This window comes from Choloepus didactylus, chromosome 5 (genome assembly GCF_015220235.1).
Source record: "Choloepus didactylus isolate mChoDid1 chromosome 5, mChoDid1.pri, whole genome shotgun sequence".
Classification (NCBI taxonomy): domain Eukaryota; kingdom Metazoa; phylum Chordata; class Mammalia; order Pilosa; family Megalonychidae; genus Choloepus; species Choloepus didactylus.
The window spans coordinates 28,341,014-28,362,232 of NC_051311.1; the positions used below are offsets into that span (position 1 = coordinate 28,341,014).

At 39.4% G+C, this 21,219-nt stretch overlaps 1 long non-coding RNA gene across 1 annotated transcript in view; it reads right to left on the reverse strand.

Annotated features, from left to right (window-relative positions):
• LOC119533856 overlaps positions 1 to 21,219 on the reverse strand; it is a 46,063-nt gene that overhangs the window by 5,166 nt on the left and 19,678 nt on the right. The window contains exons 2-4 of the long non-coding RNA XR_005216910.1: positions 18,171 to 18,280; positions 11,388 to 11,575; positions 9,837 to 9,953 (exon numbers count right to left, since the gene is read on the reverse strand). This is a non-coding gene — a long non-coding RNA (uncharacterized LOC119533856). The remainder of the gene's footprint in view (positions 1 to 9,836; positions 9,954 to 11,387; positions 11,576 to 18,170; positions 18,281 to 21,219) is intronic.

Here is a 21,219-nt window from a genome sequence, read left to right on the forward strand (position 1 = left end):
CAATGGCAAAGGTTAACTGATGACAACTGGCCAGGTCATTTTTTCTACCTGGTTATTTTGTTGCTCTTCCAAATGCTTTCTGTTGGGTGTTAACATGCAATTTGATGATTTTCATGCTTCATGCCTATTCCCATATTTCTAACCACATGCTTCTATTCCAGACCTCCTTGTCATCAGTCTTCTAATCTTTTTCCTTCCCAGTCTATGATTAGCTGGCCACATCATTCCCTATAGCCTATTTACTCTCCAGGCAACTTTTCTTTCTTCACGTAGTGGATGACCAGATGCACTGAATAAAGTTCTACCCATTGAGATTTTTTCCCTCACTACTATCTTTAAAGGCCTCCCTTGAGTGCAACTGTAATTCTTTTGTTGTCTATTTATAGTTTACACTCAGATATTGAGCTGACTCACTTGTGAACCAAATAGGACTTTTTCCTCCTCTGTCAGCTGGTCAAAAGGGATCTTCCTTTCAGCAATAGGTACCAGGTGAGGCAGAGGCTCTAGTTCAACAATGGTATTTGATATATAGGTCTGGGTTACCTGTTTGTGCAGTTAGCTTTTACTTTTTGTTCTGTGTGTATTTAATCTCAGACATAGCACTTACATCTCAAAGTGAATTTTTGCTTGGCCTGTTTGAACTTGATGGGTTTGAAAGAACCCAGTGCATGATGGGCAAATTTGACTTCCTGGTCACTTGGTCTCACATAGTCAGGTGTTGCATCTTTACCACAGTCTAGAGACATACCAGGAGTAATTTTCAAATAATACTCTAATGCAGATGACATGGCCCTGTGTGCTGGCTTGAGTCTGTTATGTACCCCATAAAAATTCATGTTCTTTAATGCAGTCTTGTGGAGGCAGCTCTATTATGGGTGGGATCTTTTGATTCCATTGTTTCCATGGAGTTGTGACCCACCCAATTGTGGGTGGGAACTTTGATTAGATTATTTCCATGGAGATGGGACCACATCCATTCAGGGTGGGTCTTGATTACTTTACTGGAGTCCTTTAAGAGAGCTCAGAGAGAAGGAGCTCAGGGAAGCTGAGAGAGACATTTTGGTGAGGAGCTAAGATATGTAATCCAGAGTTTGCTCCCCAGGAGAAGCTAAGAGCTGACACAGACCCAGATGCATGGAGATGCAGAACAAAAGACATTTAGAGATGCTAAGTTAAAAGATTAAGCCCAGAGGTTGACCTGAGGAAGCTAAGAGAGGATCCCCAGATGCTTAGAGAGAAACATCCCAGGAGAACAAGCAAGGATGCACAGGAGCTGAGAGAGAGAAGCTAAGAGAGATGCCAGCCAAGAGACATTTTGGAGGAAACCATTTTGAAACCAGAACCCAGGAGTAAAGGACCAGCAGATGCCAGCCACATGCCTTCCCAGATGACAGAGGTGTTCTGGACATCATCGGCCTTTCTTCAGTGAAGATATCCTCTTGTTGATGCCTTAGTTTGGACACTTTAATGGCCTTAGAGCTGTAAATTTGTAACCTAATAAATCCCCATTATAGAAGCCAATCCATTTCTGGTGTTTTGTATAACAGCAGCTTTAGCAAACCATAACACCTTGTCATGTCCACCTTGTGATTTTCATATTAGGGCTTGCCACATGGCATCTTTTCCCACCACAGATACCTTTAATATCATAGAGGTGTTATATATAGTATAATATAATAACATCTAATGGTTTGGTCTGTAGCAGCTGTAGAGCACTTTACTGCTCTAGGTCCCGCACAAAGCTAGGAGCCTTTCACATCACCCAGTATGTGGAATGCAGCAATAGTTTTAGGCGTGGAATATGTTGCCTCTAGAACCTGACAAATATAACTTAAGTGTTTTTTTTTCTTTGATGTGGTTGGTGCAAGAAGCAATATTTGGTCCCTTACTTTGGAGGTGATGTCCCAGCATGCCCCAGACCACAGGATCCCTAAAGTTTTTACTGATATCACAAGCCCCTTTGCCCTTTCTGGTACATGTGTCTTTCTAACACTTCCAACATGCTAGCCATTTCTTGCTATCTGATAATCGTGCTATCAATGATACGGTGGACCAGGGTGAATAGTCCAGATTCTAGTAGACTGTGTAATGACAGAGAGTATGAGTGCTGGAACAAAACTGTAAATGTATATTGATATCCGGTCTGAAATGTTTCTGATGATATTTCTGATGGGGTGGAAAAGAACACATTTGTGGAATCAATAGTCACATGTCTTATTCCTGGGGCTACATTTATCTGCTCAAAGATACCACTTTTGGCACAATGGCTACTTTTGGGGCTACTATGTTGATTTTACAGTAGTCAACTGTTGTACGGGTTCCATTTAGTTTTTGCAGGGGGCAGATTCAGGGGTGAATTAAACAAACTTATGATGAGGGCCTTCACCCCTGAATCCTTTAGGTATTTAAGAGTGGTACTGCTTTCTGCTATTTCCTACACTCCAGGATATGATAATGCTTTTTATTTACTATCTCTCTGGGAGCCAGGGCAGTTTCAGAGGCTTCCACCCAGCATTACACACTGTTACAACTCTTACCTCATAAGTCAACAAGCACACGTGGGTGCTGCGCCAACTACCAAGTATGTACATTCCAATTATACATTTAGGAACCAGAGAAATGAGGACCATGGGAATCCATAAACCCAGTGGGCCCACTGTGTCTAGACCTGCAACAGAACTCCATTTATTACTTGTTCTCCACATGCCCCCATTCTAATGGGAGGGGACATGATGATGCTTCAGATCTTTGGGTACAGGTACCAACTGGGACTCTGAGGAATGTTACAAAATTGTCTTGTTAATTTGTACAATTTATCTGTAGATACTTTGGGATTTTCTGTCTAAACAATCATACCATTTTACATACCATGTCAGTTTTGCTTATTCTAAAAAAATCTTTTTGTTTCTTTTTCTTGCTTTATTGCACTGGCCAAGAACTTCAATACAATTTTGAATAAAAGTAATGGTACTGGGTTCCTTGTTCCTCATCTTAAAGGGAATGCTTCTACTATTTCACTATTAATTATGATATTTGTTATGGGATAGATATCCATTATTAGGTTAATAAAGTTCCTTCCTTTTCAGAAGAGCTCTAATCAAAAATGGATATTACATTTTATTAAACAATTTTGTGTCTATTCATGATTATGTGTTTTTAAGACATTTTTTATTGTGAACTTTAACATATATACATAACAGTGGTAACTTTTAAAGTATGATTTAACAAATAGAGAATAAATTTCAAATAATGTCGTGGGTCACATTTCCACAACTTCAGCTATTTCCATTATTGTAAAATATACATACAGAAAGGTGTTAACTTTCAATATACAGCTCAACAAGCAGTTATATAGGTAATTTCAAAAAATGTTATGGGTTACAGTTCCACAGTTTCAGTTCTTTACTTATTATGAAATGTAAGGTATATACAGAAAGGTGAAGACTTTCAAAGCACAATTCAATGAGTAGCTATAGAACAAATTTCAAAGGATGTTATTTGTTACAGTTCCATCATGTCATTTGCCTCCTTACAGCTATTCCAACACCCCAACATCTAAAATATATATATATATTTATATAAAGTTTCAGTATTCATAGACCTTTGTTAAATCTTATCTTGTTTGTTGCTACCCCTTCCTTTCACTTAATCTCTTTCTCCATCTTCAGGGGTGTCTAGGCAGAGAGCACCCTAATTTGTTCATATTAAAAGGGGGTGTTGACATTATGGGGACAGGGGCTGTATCTAGTTGTTGTTCTTTTTTTTTTTTTTTTTTTTTTTTTTTTATGTTTTTTTTTTTTTATCATCATTTTATTGAGATATATTCACATACCACGCAGTCATACAAAACAAATTGTACTTTCGATTGTTTACAGTACCATTACATAGTTGTACATTCATCACCTAAATCAATCCCTGACACCTTCATTAGCACACCCACAAAAATAACAAGAATAATAATTAGAGTGAAAAAAAGCAATTGAAGTAAAAAAGAACACTAGGTACCTTTGTCTGTTTGTTTGCTTCCCCTACTTTTCTACACATCGATCCATAAACTAGACAAAGTGGAGTTTGGTCCTTATGGCATTCCCAATCCCACTGTCACCCCTCATAAGCTACATTTTTATACAACTGTCTTCGAGATTCATGGGTTCTGGGTTGTAGTTTAATAGTTTCAGGTATCCACCACCAGCTACCCCAATTCTTTAGAACCTAAAAAAGGTTGTCTAAAGTGTGCGTAAGAGTGCCCACCAGAGTGATCTCTCGGCTCGTTTTGGAATCTCTCTGCCACTGAAGCTTATTTCATTTCCTTTCACATCCCCCTTTTGGTCAAGAAGATGTTCTCCATCCCACGATGCCGGGTCTGCATTCCTCCCCGGGAGTCATATTCCACGTTGCCAGGGAGATTCACTTCCCTGGGTGTCTGATCCCACGTAGGGGGGAGGGCAGTGATTTCACCTTTCAAGTTGGCTTAGCCAGAGAGAGAGGGCCACATCTGAGCAACAAAGAGGCATTCAGGAGGAGACTCTTAGGCACAAATACAGGGAGGCCTAGCCTCTCCTTTGCAGCAACCGTCTTCCCAAGGGTAAAACTTATGGTAGAGGGCTCAACCCATCAAACCACCAGTCCCCTATGTCTGTGGTCATGTTAGCAACCATGGAGGTGGGGTAGGCGAATACCCCTGCATTCTCCACAGGCTCCTCAAGGGGGCACTACATCTTTTTTTTTTTTTTTTTTTTTTTCCTTGTTTGTCTTTTTTCTTTTTTTAACTTTCCCTTCTTTTTTCAAATCAACTGTATGAAAAAAAAAAGTTAAAAAGAAAACAAACATACAATACAAGAACATTTCAAAGAGACCATAGCAAGGGAGTAAGAAAAAGACAACTAACCTAAGATAACTGCTTAACTTCCAACATGTTCCTACTTTACCCCAAGAAAGTTACATACTATAGCAACATTTCAGTGAACTTGTTCCTACTACATCCATCAGAAATTAACAGACCATAGTCATTTCTGGGCATCCCCAGAATGTTAAATAGCTTATCTGTTCTTCTTGGATTATTGTTCCCCCTTCCTTAATTGCTCTCTACTGCTAGTTCCCCTACATTCTACATTATAAACCATTTGTTTTACATTTTTCAAAGTTCACATTAGTGGTAGCATATAATATTTCTCTTTTTGTGCCTGGCTTATTTCGCTCAGCATTATGTCTTCAAGGTTCATCCATGTTGTCATATGTTTCACCAGATCGTTCCTTCTTACTGCCACGTAGTATTCCATCGTGTGTATATACCACATTTTATTTATCCACTCATCTGTTGAAGGACATTTGGGTTGTTTCCATCTCTTGGCAATTGTGAATAATGCTGCTATGAACATTGGCGTGCAGATATCTGTTCGTGTCACTGCTTTCCGATCTTCCGGGTATATACCGAGAAGTGCAATCGCTGGATCGAATGGTAGCTCTATCTCTAGTTTTCTAAGGAACTGCCAGACTGACTTCCAGAGTGGCTGAACCATTATACAGTCCCACCAACAATGAATAAGAGTTCCAATTTCTCCACATCCCCTCCAGCATTTGTAGTTTCCTGTTTGTTTAATGGCAGCCATTCTAACCGGTGTTAGATGGTATCTCATTGTGGTCTTAATTTGCATCTCTCTAATAGCTAGTGAAGCTGAACATTTTTTCATGTGTTTCTTGGCCATTTGTATTTCCTCTTCAGAGAACTGTCTTTTCATATCTTTTGCCCATTTTATAATTGGGCTGTCTGTACTATTGGCATTGAGTTGTAGGATTTCTTTGTATATGCAAGATATCAGTCTTTTGTCAGATACATGGTTTCCAAAAATTTTTTCCCATTGAGTTGGCTGCCTCTTTACCTTTTTGAGAAATTCCTTTGAGGTGCAGAAACTTCTAAGCTTGAGGAGTTCCCATTTATCTATTTTCTCTTTTGTTGCTTGTGCTTTGGGTGTAACGTCTAGGAAGTGGCCGCCTAATACAAGGTCTTGAAGATGTTTTCCTACATTATCTTCTAGGAGTTTTATGGTACTTTCTTTTATATTGAGATCTTTGGTCCATTTTGAGTTAATTTTTGTGTAGGGGGTGAGGTAGGGGTCCTCTTTCATTCTTTTGGATATGGATATCCAACTCTCCCAGCCCCATTTGTTGAAAAGACCATTATGGCTCAGTTCGGTGACTTTGGGGGCCTTATCAAAGATCAGTCGGCCATAGATCTGAGGGTCTATCTCTGAATTCTCAATTCGATTCCATTTAGTTGTTGTTCTTAAAGAGACTGTTGCCTCTGGGTTTTAGGACTTGTCTGCATAGGAACACTCTGGTGGATTTAAGTTTCTGAGAGAGAAAATTTAGTGAGTGTATCTTTTATAGAATCTCAGGTAGGTACCTAGGTATTTGGGGACTACTTTTGGTAAGGGCATGGCATACAGTGGCCATTTGGGATATCTAGCTGGAGCTTGCTTAACAGAAACCTCTAAAGATAGCCTCTCGGCTCTACTTGGGATCTCTCAGTCACTTGAACTCAGCTTATTATTTTTCTTTTTTCCCTCTTTTGTTCAAGTAGGCATTTTCAATCCCTCACTGCCAGGGCTAGGCTCATTCCTGGGAATCATGTCCCACATTGCCAGGGAGATTCATTCCCCTGGGAGACATGTCCCTCATGGTGGGGAGGTTAACGAATTTATCTGCCAAGTTGGACTTAGAGAGAGAAAGGCCACATTTGAGAAACAAAAGAGGTTCTCTGGCAGTGCCTCTTAGGCATAATTATAAGAGGGCTCAGCTTCCCATTTATAACCCTAAGTTTCAAGAGGGCAAGTGTCAATTTGAGGGCCTGATTTATTAAGTAGTGGGTTCCTAATTTCACAGAAGTTATGTATTTTTATTTAATTTATTAATATGACTATATTCTAGTATTAAGCTATTCCTATATTCCTGGGATAAACCTGTCTTAATGATGAAGGGTAATTTTATATATAATGTATATATATATTTTATATATACATATATATTGCCAAATTTGGTTACTAATACTCTATTTAGAATTTTTACATCTATGTTCATGGTAAGATTGTTCTGTAAATTTTTTTCTTGTATGGTTTAGTATCACGAATAATCAAGTCTCATAAAATAAATTGAAGGTGGTTCTATCTTTCTATATTCCTAAAGTGTGTGTGTAAGATTAGAATTGTTCATTCCTTGGATTTTTTTTTGTAACACTCAATTCTAAAATTGTCTGAGCTTAGCATTTTCTTTTTGGGAAGAGGTTAAAACATTTTTATAAATTTATACAGGAGTTTTCAGAGTAGTCAGTTTTTCCCTTTTATCTTGTGTCAACTGTAATGGTAAATTGTCCAGCTGGGAGACAATATAATTCAATTTTCATTGGGCTAAAATAATTCATAAAATCTTCCTTGGCATGTACCCTTGAGATATTCTTACATATGTGCCCCGGGAGACATGAACAACTATAATCAAAGCATCAGTGTTTGAAATAGCAAAAGTAAAAGCAACTCAAATTTCTTTTAATGGGAGAATTGACAAATAGTGTTCATAAAATGGAATGTCATAAAGCAGTGAAAATAAATGAACTGCATACTTTAACATGGGTGAAGGTGTGAAGGGGGAGGTGCATTCCAGGAACATAATGTTGAGGAATGAATTTCAGGAACATAATGTTCATGTAACATAGTTTTAGGAAAAAGGAAGACACAGAAGAATATAGTACTATTTCAGTTATGTAAAGTCTTAAAACATGCAAAACGGAACAATATATTGTTTATGCATACATATGTGATAATATATCAATTAACAAGGAAAAGATAAACACAAAATTTAGAACATTTATTACCAGGAAGAAGGATGGGGAGACCTTGTAGGCTTCTCAATAGTAATAATACAAATCTGTTTCTTAAACTGGAAATAGATATTCAAATTTTCATTTTATTTTTATTCTCCCTACTTCTAAATGTTATATTCTTTTGTGTTCAATATTTAACAAAACATCAAAAAGCAGAATCAGAGAGGCGAATAGAGACAGAAAGCATAGAAAATTTGGCTATTTGTTCATGAAGTTGGTAGCACTCAGATACAGATACAGGATTTAACTCTCTGGCAAGGACCCTAGAAGATTGTGTAAATACTTTACTAGGCCAGTGCCTGGGAGCATGGAAAAAGTGATGGCCTACACTGGAGTAGATATGCCAGAATTGCTGTCTGAGACTGTGGAAGGAGGTAGTAACAGGGGCAGAGAACTGGGCATGCTAGTGTGGATATACTAAATAAGGCCAGAAGCCCCATCAGAGGACTGTATTCTATGGGAGGGCCCAGAAAATACAACAAAGCAATGAGGACTGCTTTGGTGACAGTGGTGCCAACAGCCCTTCTAGGCCAGGGCTGATGGTAGGAGATGCCTTTATAGAGCTGGGCTCTTTGATAGCAATGGAGATAATAGGACCTGTGCCAGTTTGGATGTATTATGTTCCCCAAAATGCCATGTTCTTTAATGCAATCTTGTGGGAGCAGATTGATTAATCTCTCTGATTAGGGTGTGACCTCTTGATTGAGTGTTTCCATGGAGATGTGACCCACCCAACTGTGGGTACTACCCTTGACTAGATTATTTCCATGGAGGTGTGGCCCCACCCATTCAGCCTGGGTCTTGATTAGTTTACTGGGCCCTATAAGAGTTCAGACAGAAGGAACTCACTGCTACAGCCAAGAGAGACATTTTGGAGATGGCTATTGAAAGCAGACTTTTGCTGACACTTTGCTCCAGAGAAGCTAAGAGAGGACAAAACACCCCAACAGCAACATTTTGAAGAGCACACAGTTGCCAAGAGAGGAGCTAGACTACAACCCAGGATCAGCGGAAGCCAGCCATATACCTTCCTAGCTAACAGAGGTTTTCCAGACGCCACTGGCTTTCCTTTGGTGAAGGTATACTTGAGTTGGTGCCTTAATTTGGACATTTTCATGGCCTTCAGACTGTAAATTTGTAACCAAATAAACCTCCTTTACAAAAACCAATCCATTTCTGGTATTTTGGAAAATGGCAGCATTAGCAAACCGGAACAGGACCCTAAAAGAACAAAGATCAACTGGTGAAGGAAGATCAGAAGCCTAGTGGATGCAATTATCATGAGTGGTAAGATTAAGGGGGAAGCCAAGTCCTGACCCACGAAGAATAATGGAGATCATTAGTGAAGATCATTAATGGAATAATCCCAACGGCCAAAATAAATGGACAACAAGGGTCCTATTCAATCTACAGAAACAAAAGAAATCATGGGTGGATGACAGAAGCCTGAGGGAAGTTGCCCCAATAAAATGTCATGATTCTTTTCCCAGTTTCCAGACCTGAGCCAGTTTTCTGACATGAAGCCCATTAATTGACCAAGAGGCCAGGTCCCCAGAAGGAAGGAAGTGTACATGTATCCGGTCCTTCCCCAAAGGCACCTGTGGCCATTTACTCAGACAACTCTACTGGAAAAAGGTGACTAGCGAAACACTGTGAAGACTATTATTCCCAGAGCCTGAGTTGACATCGATATCCAGAGATCTAAAGTGTCATCATGGCTCCCCCATTCGAGTGGGGGCAATGGATTCCAGGTAATAAATGGAGTCTTGGCCCAGGCCCGGATCTCAGTGTGTCCGTGGGGTTTGTGGAGTTACATTATTGCAGAAGGCCAAATGGCAGCCTCTGAAACTGCTGCCCACCCCACCCCCCAATTCCACTGGTCAAGTTAATAAGTAAAGCACATTATCATATTTAAGGAGGAATTCCAGCAATTAGTGCCACCCTTAAAAACCTTAAAGGATACAGGGTGATGGTTTCCATCACATCTTCATTTAAATCACCTGTGTTGGTCCTGAAAAAATCGAATGACACCTGCAGGATGATTGTAGACTTCCATAGACTTGATCAAATTTTTTCCATTCTTATCAGGAAAAGAGCATTATAAAAAGTTCATATTTGTATGAAAAGGGCAGCAATATACATTTACAGTTTTCCCTCAGACCCATGCTGACTGTCCTACCCTCTGTCATCAAAGAGATTTGGACATCTGGACATCCCGAAGAATGTCACACTGATCAACTATACCTATGACATAATACTAAATCAGACCACATGAGCAAGTAGTGGCTAGAACATTGGATATCTTGAAATGACACATTTGCTCCAGAGGATGGAAGATAAGTCCTGTGAAATTTCAAGGACTCATCACATCAGCAACATTTAAAAAACTATAGTGTTCTAGACCTCTTATGACCATTGTCAGAGGTGGAAAAAGCCTGAGCTAATTTCATGGATGGGACAGCCTGATATGTGGATACAACCAAAAATGAACAGTGCCTGCACTTCAGTTCCACTCTAGGGTGGCTTTGAAAGGCAGTGATGAGGGGTAAACTACCAAATGGACATAACTTCAGCTGGTGCATCTGGCCATCCACTTTCAATATATACTGCACTGCCCAGGAGGTGCTAGCCTGGAATAGCCAGTTAAATGCAAATCTAAAGTTCTAGCTTAGCGATTATAGTATGCAGATAGAGTACCCTGCTCCAGGATACAGTATACACTTTAAAGGAAAGACCTGTGTATGGCGCTGTGTCCATATTGGCAATGGTGAAAGGACTGACTATCTGGTTAAGAACCTTAAAAAAGAAATATTGGAAGACTGGCGAAAAGCAAGTCTGGTGTGGAGGCATGTGACTGGACATATGGGAGTGGGCAACAAGAGTAAAGATCTTTGTATTGTGTGTTCTTAAATCTAATCCACTCCCGTGACTGTAAACCCATTGTAAGCAGGACATTTTTGATGAGGTTACTTCAGTTAAGGTATGACCTACCTATTCAGGATGGGTCTTAATCTTACTACTGAAAGCCTTTATAAAAGAATGAAATTCAGATAAAGAGAGAGAAAGCCATGGAAGCAAGAAGCTAAAATCAAGAAAACCTGGAAGAGAAGGGAAAGACAAGCAGACACCACCATGTGCCTTGCCATGGGGCAGAGGAGCCAAGGATCACTGGCAGCCGGTCTTTAGGAAGAAAGCATTGTCTTGATGATGCCTTGATTTGGACGTTTTCACAGTCTCAAACTGTAAGCTAATAAATTCCCTTTGTTTAAGTCAAGCTATTTCATGGTATCTGTTTTAAGCAGCCTAGCAAAATAAATCAATACCCAATAGAAAGCATTCACCTGGGAAGATGCATCCAACAACCAGGTAGACAAAATGACTAAGTTGGTTGGCACCTGCCACTCTCCACTCATCACCCACCCTAGTGCTGGCATGGTGGGGTGTGTGAAGAAAGCTGTCATGGGGACAGTGATGGAAGCTATGTATGGGCCCAACAGCTGGGTCTCCCACTTACCAAGGCTTATTCCAGTTATTGCTGCCACCAAATATCCATGTTTCCAACAACAGAAACCAAGGCTGAGCCCTTGATATGGCACCATTCCTTGAGGAGACTGATCAACCTCTTGCTGGCAAGTTGACTACATTGGATCCTTTCCATCTTTGGAGTGGGTGCAGGGTGTGAGGGGAAAGCAGTGATTCATTCTAAAAGAAATAGGCACATAATCTGGGTATATATTTGCCTTTCCTGCCCTCAGGAACTCAGCCAGCCCCATATTCCAGAGCATATGAAGTATCTGATCCATTGACATAGAATCCCAAATAACATCACAACAGATCAAGGGACATTTTACAAAGGATGTGCATTTACATTTACAAAGGATATGCAGGAGTGGCCCACAACCATAGAATCCAATGGTGGTTTCATATCCTGAAAAATCGAGAAGCTTCCAGTCCCTTAGTGTTGGAATGGCCCGTGCTGTGGGTTGAATTGTGTCCACCCAAAAGACAGGTTCCAGTCCTAACCCCACTACCTCTGAATGTCACCTTGTTTGGCAATAGGGTCTTTGCAGAGGTAATCAATTAAGATGAGGTCATTGGAGTGATGCTGCCACCAGCCAAGCCATGCCAAGGATTTCCAGCCACCACAAGCTGCAGGAAGCAAGGAAAGATTCTCCCCTACAGGCTTCAGAGGGATCACAGCCCTGCAGACACCTTGATTTCAGACTTCTAGTCTCCAGAACTGTGAGAGAATACATTTATGTTGTTTTAAGCACTCAATTTTTGGTAATTTGTTATGGCGTCCCTAGAAAATTGATACAGCATGGTAAATGCACAGCTGAAGCACCAGCTCTAAGGTGACAGTTTATGCAGAAAGTATGATCTTCTCCATGGTACAGTATGTGCTTTTATTTGTTAATGGCTTAATTAAGGTATAATTGACATGCCATAAATGCATGTATTTAAAGTGTATAATTTTATCGACTTTGGCATATGTGTACATCCATGAAACCATCACCACAGCGAAGACAGTGAACATACCCATCATCTCCAATTTCTCTCATGCCCTTTAGTAATCCCTTCCTTGTGCCTCGCCCCTCTGCTCCTCCACCCCATCACTAGGAAATTGCTATCTGCTTTCTGTTATGATAGATTAGTTTAGATTTAATAAAATTTTCCATAAATGGAATCGCACATTATGTGCTCTGTTTGGCATCTTTCGGTTATTGTATTTATCTCAAGATTCATCCATGTTGTTGTGCATACCAATAGTCACTATTTTTTATTGCTGAGTAGTATTCTATTATATGGACATGAGATAATTTGTGTATCTGCAGTGTATACTTTAAAGCAAAGATCTGTATATGGTGCAGAGGTAAAATACATGGGGCTGGGAAGCAGGGGTAGAAATCAGAAGTGGTCCTGCTTACCATCTTTCCCAGGTATCCTCTTGGGGTACTTGTGCTTCTTGCCCCCACAACTCTGGGCTGTGCAGGTTTAGAGAGAGGCTCTGCTTCCCAAAAGTGAATTCAAAACCTCAACCTCTTAGAAAGTATAAACTTAGTTGTTTTAAATGACAGTTTTCTAGTTCCTTCCTGCTTAGATTTAAGCAGACTCGACTTAGCAACTGTAAAGCTTAGTTTCTAGAATCATATTAGTTCAGCATTATACTTTCATATTATACTTCTGGTTTAAATTAGATAATTGGAAATCTATGAGGAAATGTTATTGAGACCTCTTTCCTTTAAAACTATCTTAACATGAAATTTTTAAACTAGAAATTGTTTCTCCAGGTAACCATTAGGATTGAACAATGAAAAATACTACGTGAAGAAATGGCTCTATTTCCTAGTTTGTTATGAAAATATTCATCATAAAATAAAATGACTCTCTTAAGACCACTGGTAACTAACTACAGTGCCTTCTCTCTCTGATAATAATGCCAATGTCTAGTTACTTTCAGTTGATTTGACAGTAAAAGTAAAGCATTTACCTTGGATAATAAGCTAGGCTAATTTTTAGAGGCAGGGAAATGTTTTGGGCAAATTCCCAGCTGGAATGAAGTGCCTTAAATTCCCACTGTTCCCATCACATAGCAGTGGGACACTGATTATTTATTTATTTTTTGCTTTAATTTTTTTTTATTATTCATTTTATTGAGATATATTCACATACCACGCAGTCATACAAAACAAATTGTACATTTGATTGTTCACAGTACCATTACATAGTTGTACATTCATCACCTAAATCAATCCCCGACACCCTCATTACCACACACACACAAATAACCAGAATAATAATTAAAGTGAAAAAGAGCAACTAAAGTAAAAAAGAACACTGGGCGCCCTTGTCTGTCTGTTTGTTTGTTTCCTTCCCCCACCTTTCCACTCATCCATCCACAAACTAGACAAACGGGGGTGTGATCCCTATGGCTCCCCTCAATCCCACTGTCCCCCCTCATAAGCCACAGTTTTATACAATGGGACACTGATTATTGAAAATGAATTTTTAATTGGTTTACTTGACCCTGATCCTATGTCTAAGGACTTACTTACAGAAGTATCCAGAAATCTGCTCCTTCCAAAGTCTTTGTGGTTGCTTCTCATTGACATCCTAGACACTTTTTTATAACTAATAACTACACTTCTTTCTGAGAACAAAGGATGTTTCTAAAAAAGGATTAATCTTAGTGGATATGTCTTAACTCTGCTGTGGACATTAGCTGACTGTTCTTTCATGCTACAGCCTTTTTTTAAAGCGAGGGAAACTATGGTCTTATTTCTTGATTTATGTTTCTCCATACTCCCCAGTGCCAGCACTTAACCCATGTCTCTTGGGTCTGTCCCTCAGTTTCTCTCAAACATGGCAGATTCAGCTGCCTCTTTCAGTGACACTGGACATGGATATTAATAAGGAGCCTGAATGATTTTGCAAAGCACATTCAGAATGTTTTCCTCTTCATACTTTAATTTAAAAGATATCCTCTGCCTTAATGAAGACTTCTGGGATGATGAGTATTCAGAAGCAATAATATGTTAGATCAAGGGGTTTGAACTGAGTCTCCTGCTTCCCAGACAACTGAACTTGATGGGAAGATGCATCATTAAAGGCAAGTATGAGTCAGTTTTCCAATTCTTGCATATAAATCAAACGTGTAAAGGTAGAATTCAAATCTCCCACCACTAATACGCCAGGTTCAACAGAAAGCTGAATCTTCTGTATTCCAGTTATCACCAGTTATCTGCAACATGAACATCTGCTAAATAGCAGAAACCTCTGCACCTTGCTGATAAAATAAATTTCATCATCTATGGGCTGACCATATGATTCTGAAATCATAGAATGTTAGGTTTAGAAAGAACCTTAGTGATCAACCAGCCTAGTCTAACTTTTCACTCCTCAGATGAGTAAACTGAGGTCCACAGAGTGAAAAGAATTTCCTAAAGTCACGCAGCTGCCTAGTGGCATTGCCAGGTTTTGAACCCAGGCTTCTGAATCTGTAGACAGGGGTTTTTACATGCACTTGTCTCATTCAGCATTGATGATCATATACCAGGCACAATTATTTATGCTACACGCTCATCTTAATTATTATTCCATATTGATTTACACTATTTCATAAACTGTAGGTCTTGCCTTCCTTGTGGAAGAAAATGAGTTTCACATATTCAAATATATTTTCTCCTCTGACAGCTGAAAGATCATTTTGATGAGTTTCTAGGGTAGGTTATTTTTTCATAGAGCCCCCTCCAGAACCTCAGAGTTTTGACCTTATTTGGAAATAGGGTCTTTGCAGAGGTAATTAGTTAATATGAGGTCATACTGGATTAGGGAGGGCTCTGAACACATTGACTTGTGTCCTTAAAAGAGGGCCACATAAAGACACACAGAGGGAAGGAAGGAGCCCAGGTAAAGATGGAGGCAGAGATGAAAGTGACGCTGCTACAAGCCAAGGAATGCCACCAACCCAGAAACTGGGAAAGGCAAGGAAGTGTTCTCCCCTAGAGCCATTCAAAGGAGCATGGTCCTGCTGAAACCTTGACTTGAGACTTCCAGCTTCCAGAACAATGTGAGAGAATACATTTCTATTTTAAGCCACCTGGTTGGTGGTCATTTGTTACAGCAGCCCTGGGAAACTAATGCAGTCATTTTCCAGGGTAAAAGTAAATTTCCGGGATAATATACTCTGTGGGATTCAATGCTTATGGAGGGCTCCTGTGGCAGGCTGAATATTGGCCCCCAAAAGACATTCATGTCCTAATCCCTGGAACCTGTGAATGTTGCATTATATGGTAAAACAGACTTTGCAGATGTGATTGAATCTAGGGTCTTGGCAAGAGGAGACTATCCTGGATTATCCATTGTGGGCCCTGAAGCCAATCACAAGTGTCCTTATAAGAGAGAAGGGGAGAGAGATTTGACACGCAGACAGAAGATGAGAAGGGGATGTGACCATGAAGGCAGAGGTTAGAGTGATGCAGCCAGAAGCCACGGAAACCAGGTTCTAGGTTCTCCCCGGAGCCTCTGGAGGACTGGGGCCCTGCTGATGCTCAATTTGGGCCCAGGGAGACTGATTCCGAACTTCTGGCCTCCATGACTGTGAAAGAATAAATTTGTCTTGTTTTAAGCCACTGGTTGTGGTAATTTGTTACAGCAGCCATAGGTAACTAATACAGACCCCATATCCCACCAAAATTCACACAGATGAAGAAAATTCAGATGTTGGGCAAACAAACACAAAACAAAAAAACACAAAAACGATCATATTTTCATTCTTGTCTACTCCTTTTTTGCCCACCTCTTCATAAATACCTTTCTGTTTATCATTATACATCAAATAAAAGGAGTCTCCTAGCCAATGCAGTGCACCGATCTTGTCACAAAAAGAGGCAACCAGAGTTCTCCTAAGTAATTATATCTAGTTTTAAGTTCCTTCTCTAGGTAGTTTCCATTCCTCTTCTAGCACTTCAAAATAACAATATTCTCAATATTCTATTGTCACAATAACACTAATTGTAAAGTTAACCAACACAACATGTATTCAATAGGGGATAAAAGGAGGGAAAAAATGAAATCAACTAGAATATTTTAAAAATACATGACAGAGAAATGAAGGAAACATAGAGACTATAGTCCGATTGCCAGCACTGGTCAATAGCTGGGATTGATGACTTTTTTTTTCACTACCCATTCTATATTCCCTTTGCCTTTATTTAATACCTCTTTTGTTGAGGGTTCTTTTTCTGCTGAGGAAACGCAAATTCATTTCTGAGGGTCCATGGCAAAACAAGATCTTTTTCTCTAAAAGGCAATAATTACCGAAAAGTTGTTGCTTTTTCTTCAAAAACCATAGGAGCTTCCACTATGATTCTCATATTATTGTTTTCTACAGCATCATACAGAATTCAGATTTGTGTAGAAATTGAGGATCTACTTGGTTTAAGGCAAATAGCAAAGCAGTTTGCACTGTTGTTGCAAACCTTTTCATTTGGGGCCCACAGAAAATTGGCAGCCTTTTGGTTTATCCAGGAAATAGGTCAGCATGCATACCAGAATGTGGTATTCAACACCTCCCAAATCCCAAGACTTTTCAAGAATTGTTCTTTCTTAGTGATGGTGGTGGTGGGTCCAAAATACAATTTGGTGTGTTGCCTTCTTGACCCCAGTTCTTCATTATTCTCTTCATCCTTCCATGTATCTATAAAGTTTGCTATGCAATGTTGGAGTTCCTTCCCACTTTAGGTGGGGTGTACTTACCAACTGCTTTAGCTTTGACCATGTGTCTTAGTGTGTCAGGGCTGCTGTAACTAATGCTACAGAAAAATTGGCTTAAACAATAGGAATTTATTGTCTCATAGTTTGGGAGGCTAGAAGTTGAAAATCAAAGTGTCAGCAGGATCATGCTTACCCCGAAGTCTATAGTGTTCTGGCGGTGGCTTGCTGGCAATCTGTGCCTCAGTTTCTGCCCCCATCACGTGGCCATCTCTCTCCTTGTCTGTCTCCTACTGCCTTAGTTTTCCTGAGCTGCTATGACAAATACAGCTTAAACAATAGGAATTTATTTGCTTGTGGTTTTGAGGCTAGGAGAAGTCCAAAATCGAGTCATCAGCAAGGTGATGCTTTTTCTCCAAAGTCTGTAACATTCTGGTGCTAGCTGCTGGTGATCCTTGGGATTCCTTGGCTTCTATCCCTGTCTTGTGCAACATGGTGATGTCCTCTCCTTTTTCTTCCAGGTTCCTGCTGAATTCTTGCTTCTGGCTCCTCTTGTGGTTTTCTCTGGTTATGTTGGAATTTCCTCTGCGTCTACAGTACTCTAGTAATCTGTATTAAGATCCACCCTCTTTTAGTTGGGCCACAAAGTAGCTAAAATAACATGTTCAAGAGATACTATTTACAATGGATTCACACCTACAGGAATGCAGGTCAAGACCAAGAACATGTCTAAATTAGTACATAATTCAACCTACCACACTTACTATGTCAGATTTCCTCTGCTTATAAGGACTCTAGTCATATTGGATTAAGGCCCACCCTGATTCCATTTGGCCTCATCTTATGTAATAACATCTTCAAGGATCCTACTTACAAATGGGTTCATATCCACAGGACTGGGGGTTTTGATTGAACATGTCTTTGTGGGGGACATGATTTAGTCACAGCACTATATGACTTGCTTTGGCCAATAGAATAAAGTGGAAGTGACAGTGAGCTGATTTCAGGCCTAGGCCTCAAGAGGCCTTGTATGTTCACACTTGTTCCCTTGTACTTTTGCCGTAGTCATGAGAACATACCTTACCTTGTCTGCTGATACCAAGAGGTGGATGAGAGACATATGGGGCAGAGCTGCTCCAGATAGGCTGCTCCAGCTGGGTCCAGACTAGATCAGCCAACTCAGAAACGGATGAGCTACAATAACAAAAAATGGTTGCTATTTTAAGCCACAGAGTTTGGGGATGTCTTGTGACACAGCAATGGCTAACTGATGCATTTGGCAATTTTTTCACTTTGGAGGGGATATCTTGATATGCCCCAGTTACTGGACCCCCAGAAACTTCATTGACATGGCAAACTCCTGGGCTTTTATGATACTTTTCTCTCATTCTCTGAAATGTATTTTTTACCACAGCACCTGAGAAATCTGTCATAAGTTCTATAGGCATAATGTCATTAAGATAACAAATCATCATAGTGTTCTATTGGATGATAAGATGATTAAAATCTCTACCACTAAATTGCAATATAGAGCCAGAGTTCTCATAACCCTGACACAAAATTGTGATATGTACTGCTATCCCTGCAGGTGAAAGTAAATAAAAAGCTTCTGGTGTTTTATCTTAACTGGGATAGAAAAATGGATTTCTTAGATTCTTAGCTGCAAACCAAGTACTAGGTATTGTATTAATTTGTTCCAATAAGAATTTGTCATCCTGGAAAAGAATCTGCACTTGGAGTCAGTACCTGATTAAACTTATGTTAATCCTTGTCATTTTCTAAGACCTTTCTGTCCTCTAAACTGGCCAAACTGCCAAGTAAAATGGTCATGTAATAGGAATGACCATCTTGTATTATTTAAATCTTTGACAGGAATAGAAATCTCTGGAATTCCAGAGAAGTTGGTATTATTTTTTTTAAAAAAATTGATTAATAATTTATACATAGTAAAACACACTGATCTTAAGTGCACACTTTGAGGAGTTTTGAAAAAAAAAGTACATTTCCATCATGACAGAAACTTCCCTTCTGCCCAATTAGTTTCCACCAAAGATTACTATAGATCAGATCGTACTGATTACTGAACCAATCCTGTTGGCTATTATGATAATCATGTACTTTGCCTCTGGTGGTTAAATGTTGTAACTTGGTTCCTGCGACTCTGAAATCTTTCCATTCTCATTGAAAACAGGCAGTGCATTTCAACAGTGTCTCTCTCCAGCATCCTTTGCTGAGAATAGATATTAGAGTTTTTGTCAGTGATGACTATTTTCTCACTGTTTTATTTCCCAAAGTTTTGGTGAAGAGAGTGTCTTCTAGGTGCACATGACAAACTCATTCTAAAATTTCAATATCTCCAAAGTCCTTACATCATCTCTAAGAATTTCTGGCATCTCAATATCATTTAACAAGGTCCAATACTGAGTTCAGGTTTCATTCAACCAAATAGGCAAAATTAGAAATAATCCCAGCAGCTCAAAGTAGCATGCTGAATGCACAAATATCAATAAAGTTAATTTGACCTACTTTTTTTTTTATCACTGATTGAGTATACACAGATTCCATTACCACACAAATCTGAGATTTTTGCTTATATAAATTAGTTTACTCACCAAGTTTATTGTTGTATAAGACTTCCTTTTCCATGTTTGACTTTGTATTTGGTTCTACTGGACATGCTAGGATCTGAGTGTAGTTATAAATATGGAGACAATGAGAGGTGGATATAGGAATAGACAAGTAAAACTAATTTTATTTGCAAGGTAATTCCTTCAGAGAGTTATAGCATCATCAAGCATGGCAAGAAAAGTTAGCGGCAGGGTATAATGGGATGTTTCATATGGTAAGAAAGACTAAGTGAGGCTTGGTCATTTGCTATATTTTAAGTCCTTTCAAATACAAACATATGTCCTTAAATCAAATTTTCTGTATCACACTCTTTCTCAATAAAAGCTCTAACATTATATAAGTGACCTGGGGTCTGTGACTACAACTAGGCAAGCACATGACCACCCAGAATAAAGATTACATTTCTCTGCCTTCCTTGCAGCTAAATGTGGTCATGTGACTAAATATGACTTAAGTTGTTCACATTCCATATTAAATATATGTTTTGGAATATGGTAGCTATTGTAAACACTATATAGTTTTAATGTGGAGAACAGACTCTGGAGCTAGACAATCTGGATTTGAATTCTTGCCCCACCGCTTACTAGTTATATGACTTTGTTAAAATATTTTTACCTCTTTCAGTTTTCTCTTTTGTAACATGGGGATAATAATAGTACAACCTCATGGAATTCTGTGACTATCAAGTGAATTATAAATAATCACAACATTTAGAGAGTGATGTCAGCAAAATGGCAATCGGCAGCTCTACACACCTGCCCTTCCACAGAAACATTGAAAAACAAGCAGGAACTAGCAGACCCAACTTTGTCAGAACTCGGGAAAACAGTCAAAGGTTTATAGTAGCCAAGCAAATGCTGAATTGAGAAAAAAGCAACTTATAAATGTTAGGAAAACTTGGTAGCATTTTTACTGGCCCTTGCCCCACGTCCTCTCTGGGTTGGTGGTGACCTTGAAGGCAGCAGCCTGAATTCCCAGTGTGGGATCCTGGTCCTTGGTTTGCAGGGAGCAGAGCAGGTCATAATTTCAAATTATTGTATTTGTCTGTTGTGGTAGATTAAATCATGCCCCCAGAAAAGACATGTTTTAATCTTAATTCACATTCCTGTGGGTATGAACCCATTGTAAATAGTATCTTTGAATATGTTAAGGTGTGTTAGGGTATGGACTCATTTGTGGATAGGATCTTTGAAGGTCCTATCTAGGGATGGTCAACTGAATCAGGGTTGGGCTTTAATCCATATTACTGGGGGTCTTATAAAGAGAACCCACACATTGCAAAAGCCAGAGAAGCGAGAACATTGCCATGTGATGGGAAGCAGAAATACAAGCCAAGGAACCCCAAGAATTGCTGGCACCAGACACTACAGATTCTGGGAGAAAGCAGGCTTTGCCCATATCTTGATTTTGGACTTCTTATAGCCTCAAAATTTTGTAGGCCAATAAATTCCTGTTGTTAAGCCAAAACGAGTTTGTAGCATTTGTGACAGCAGCCCTGGCTAACT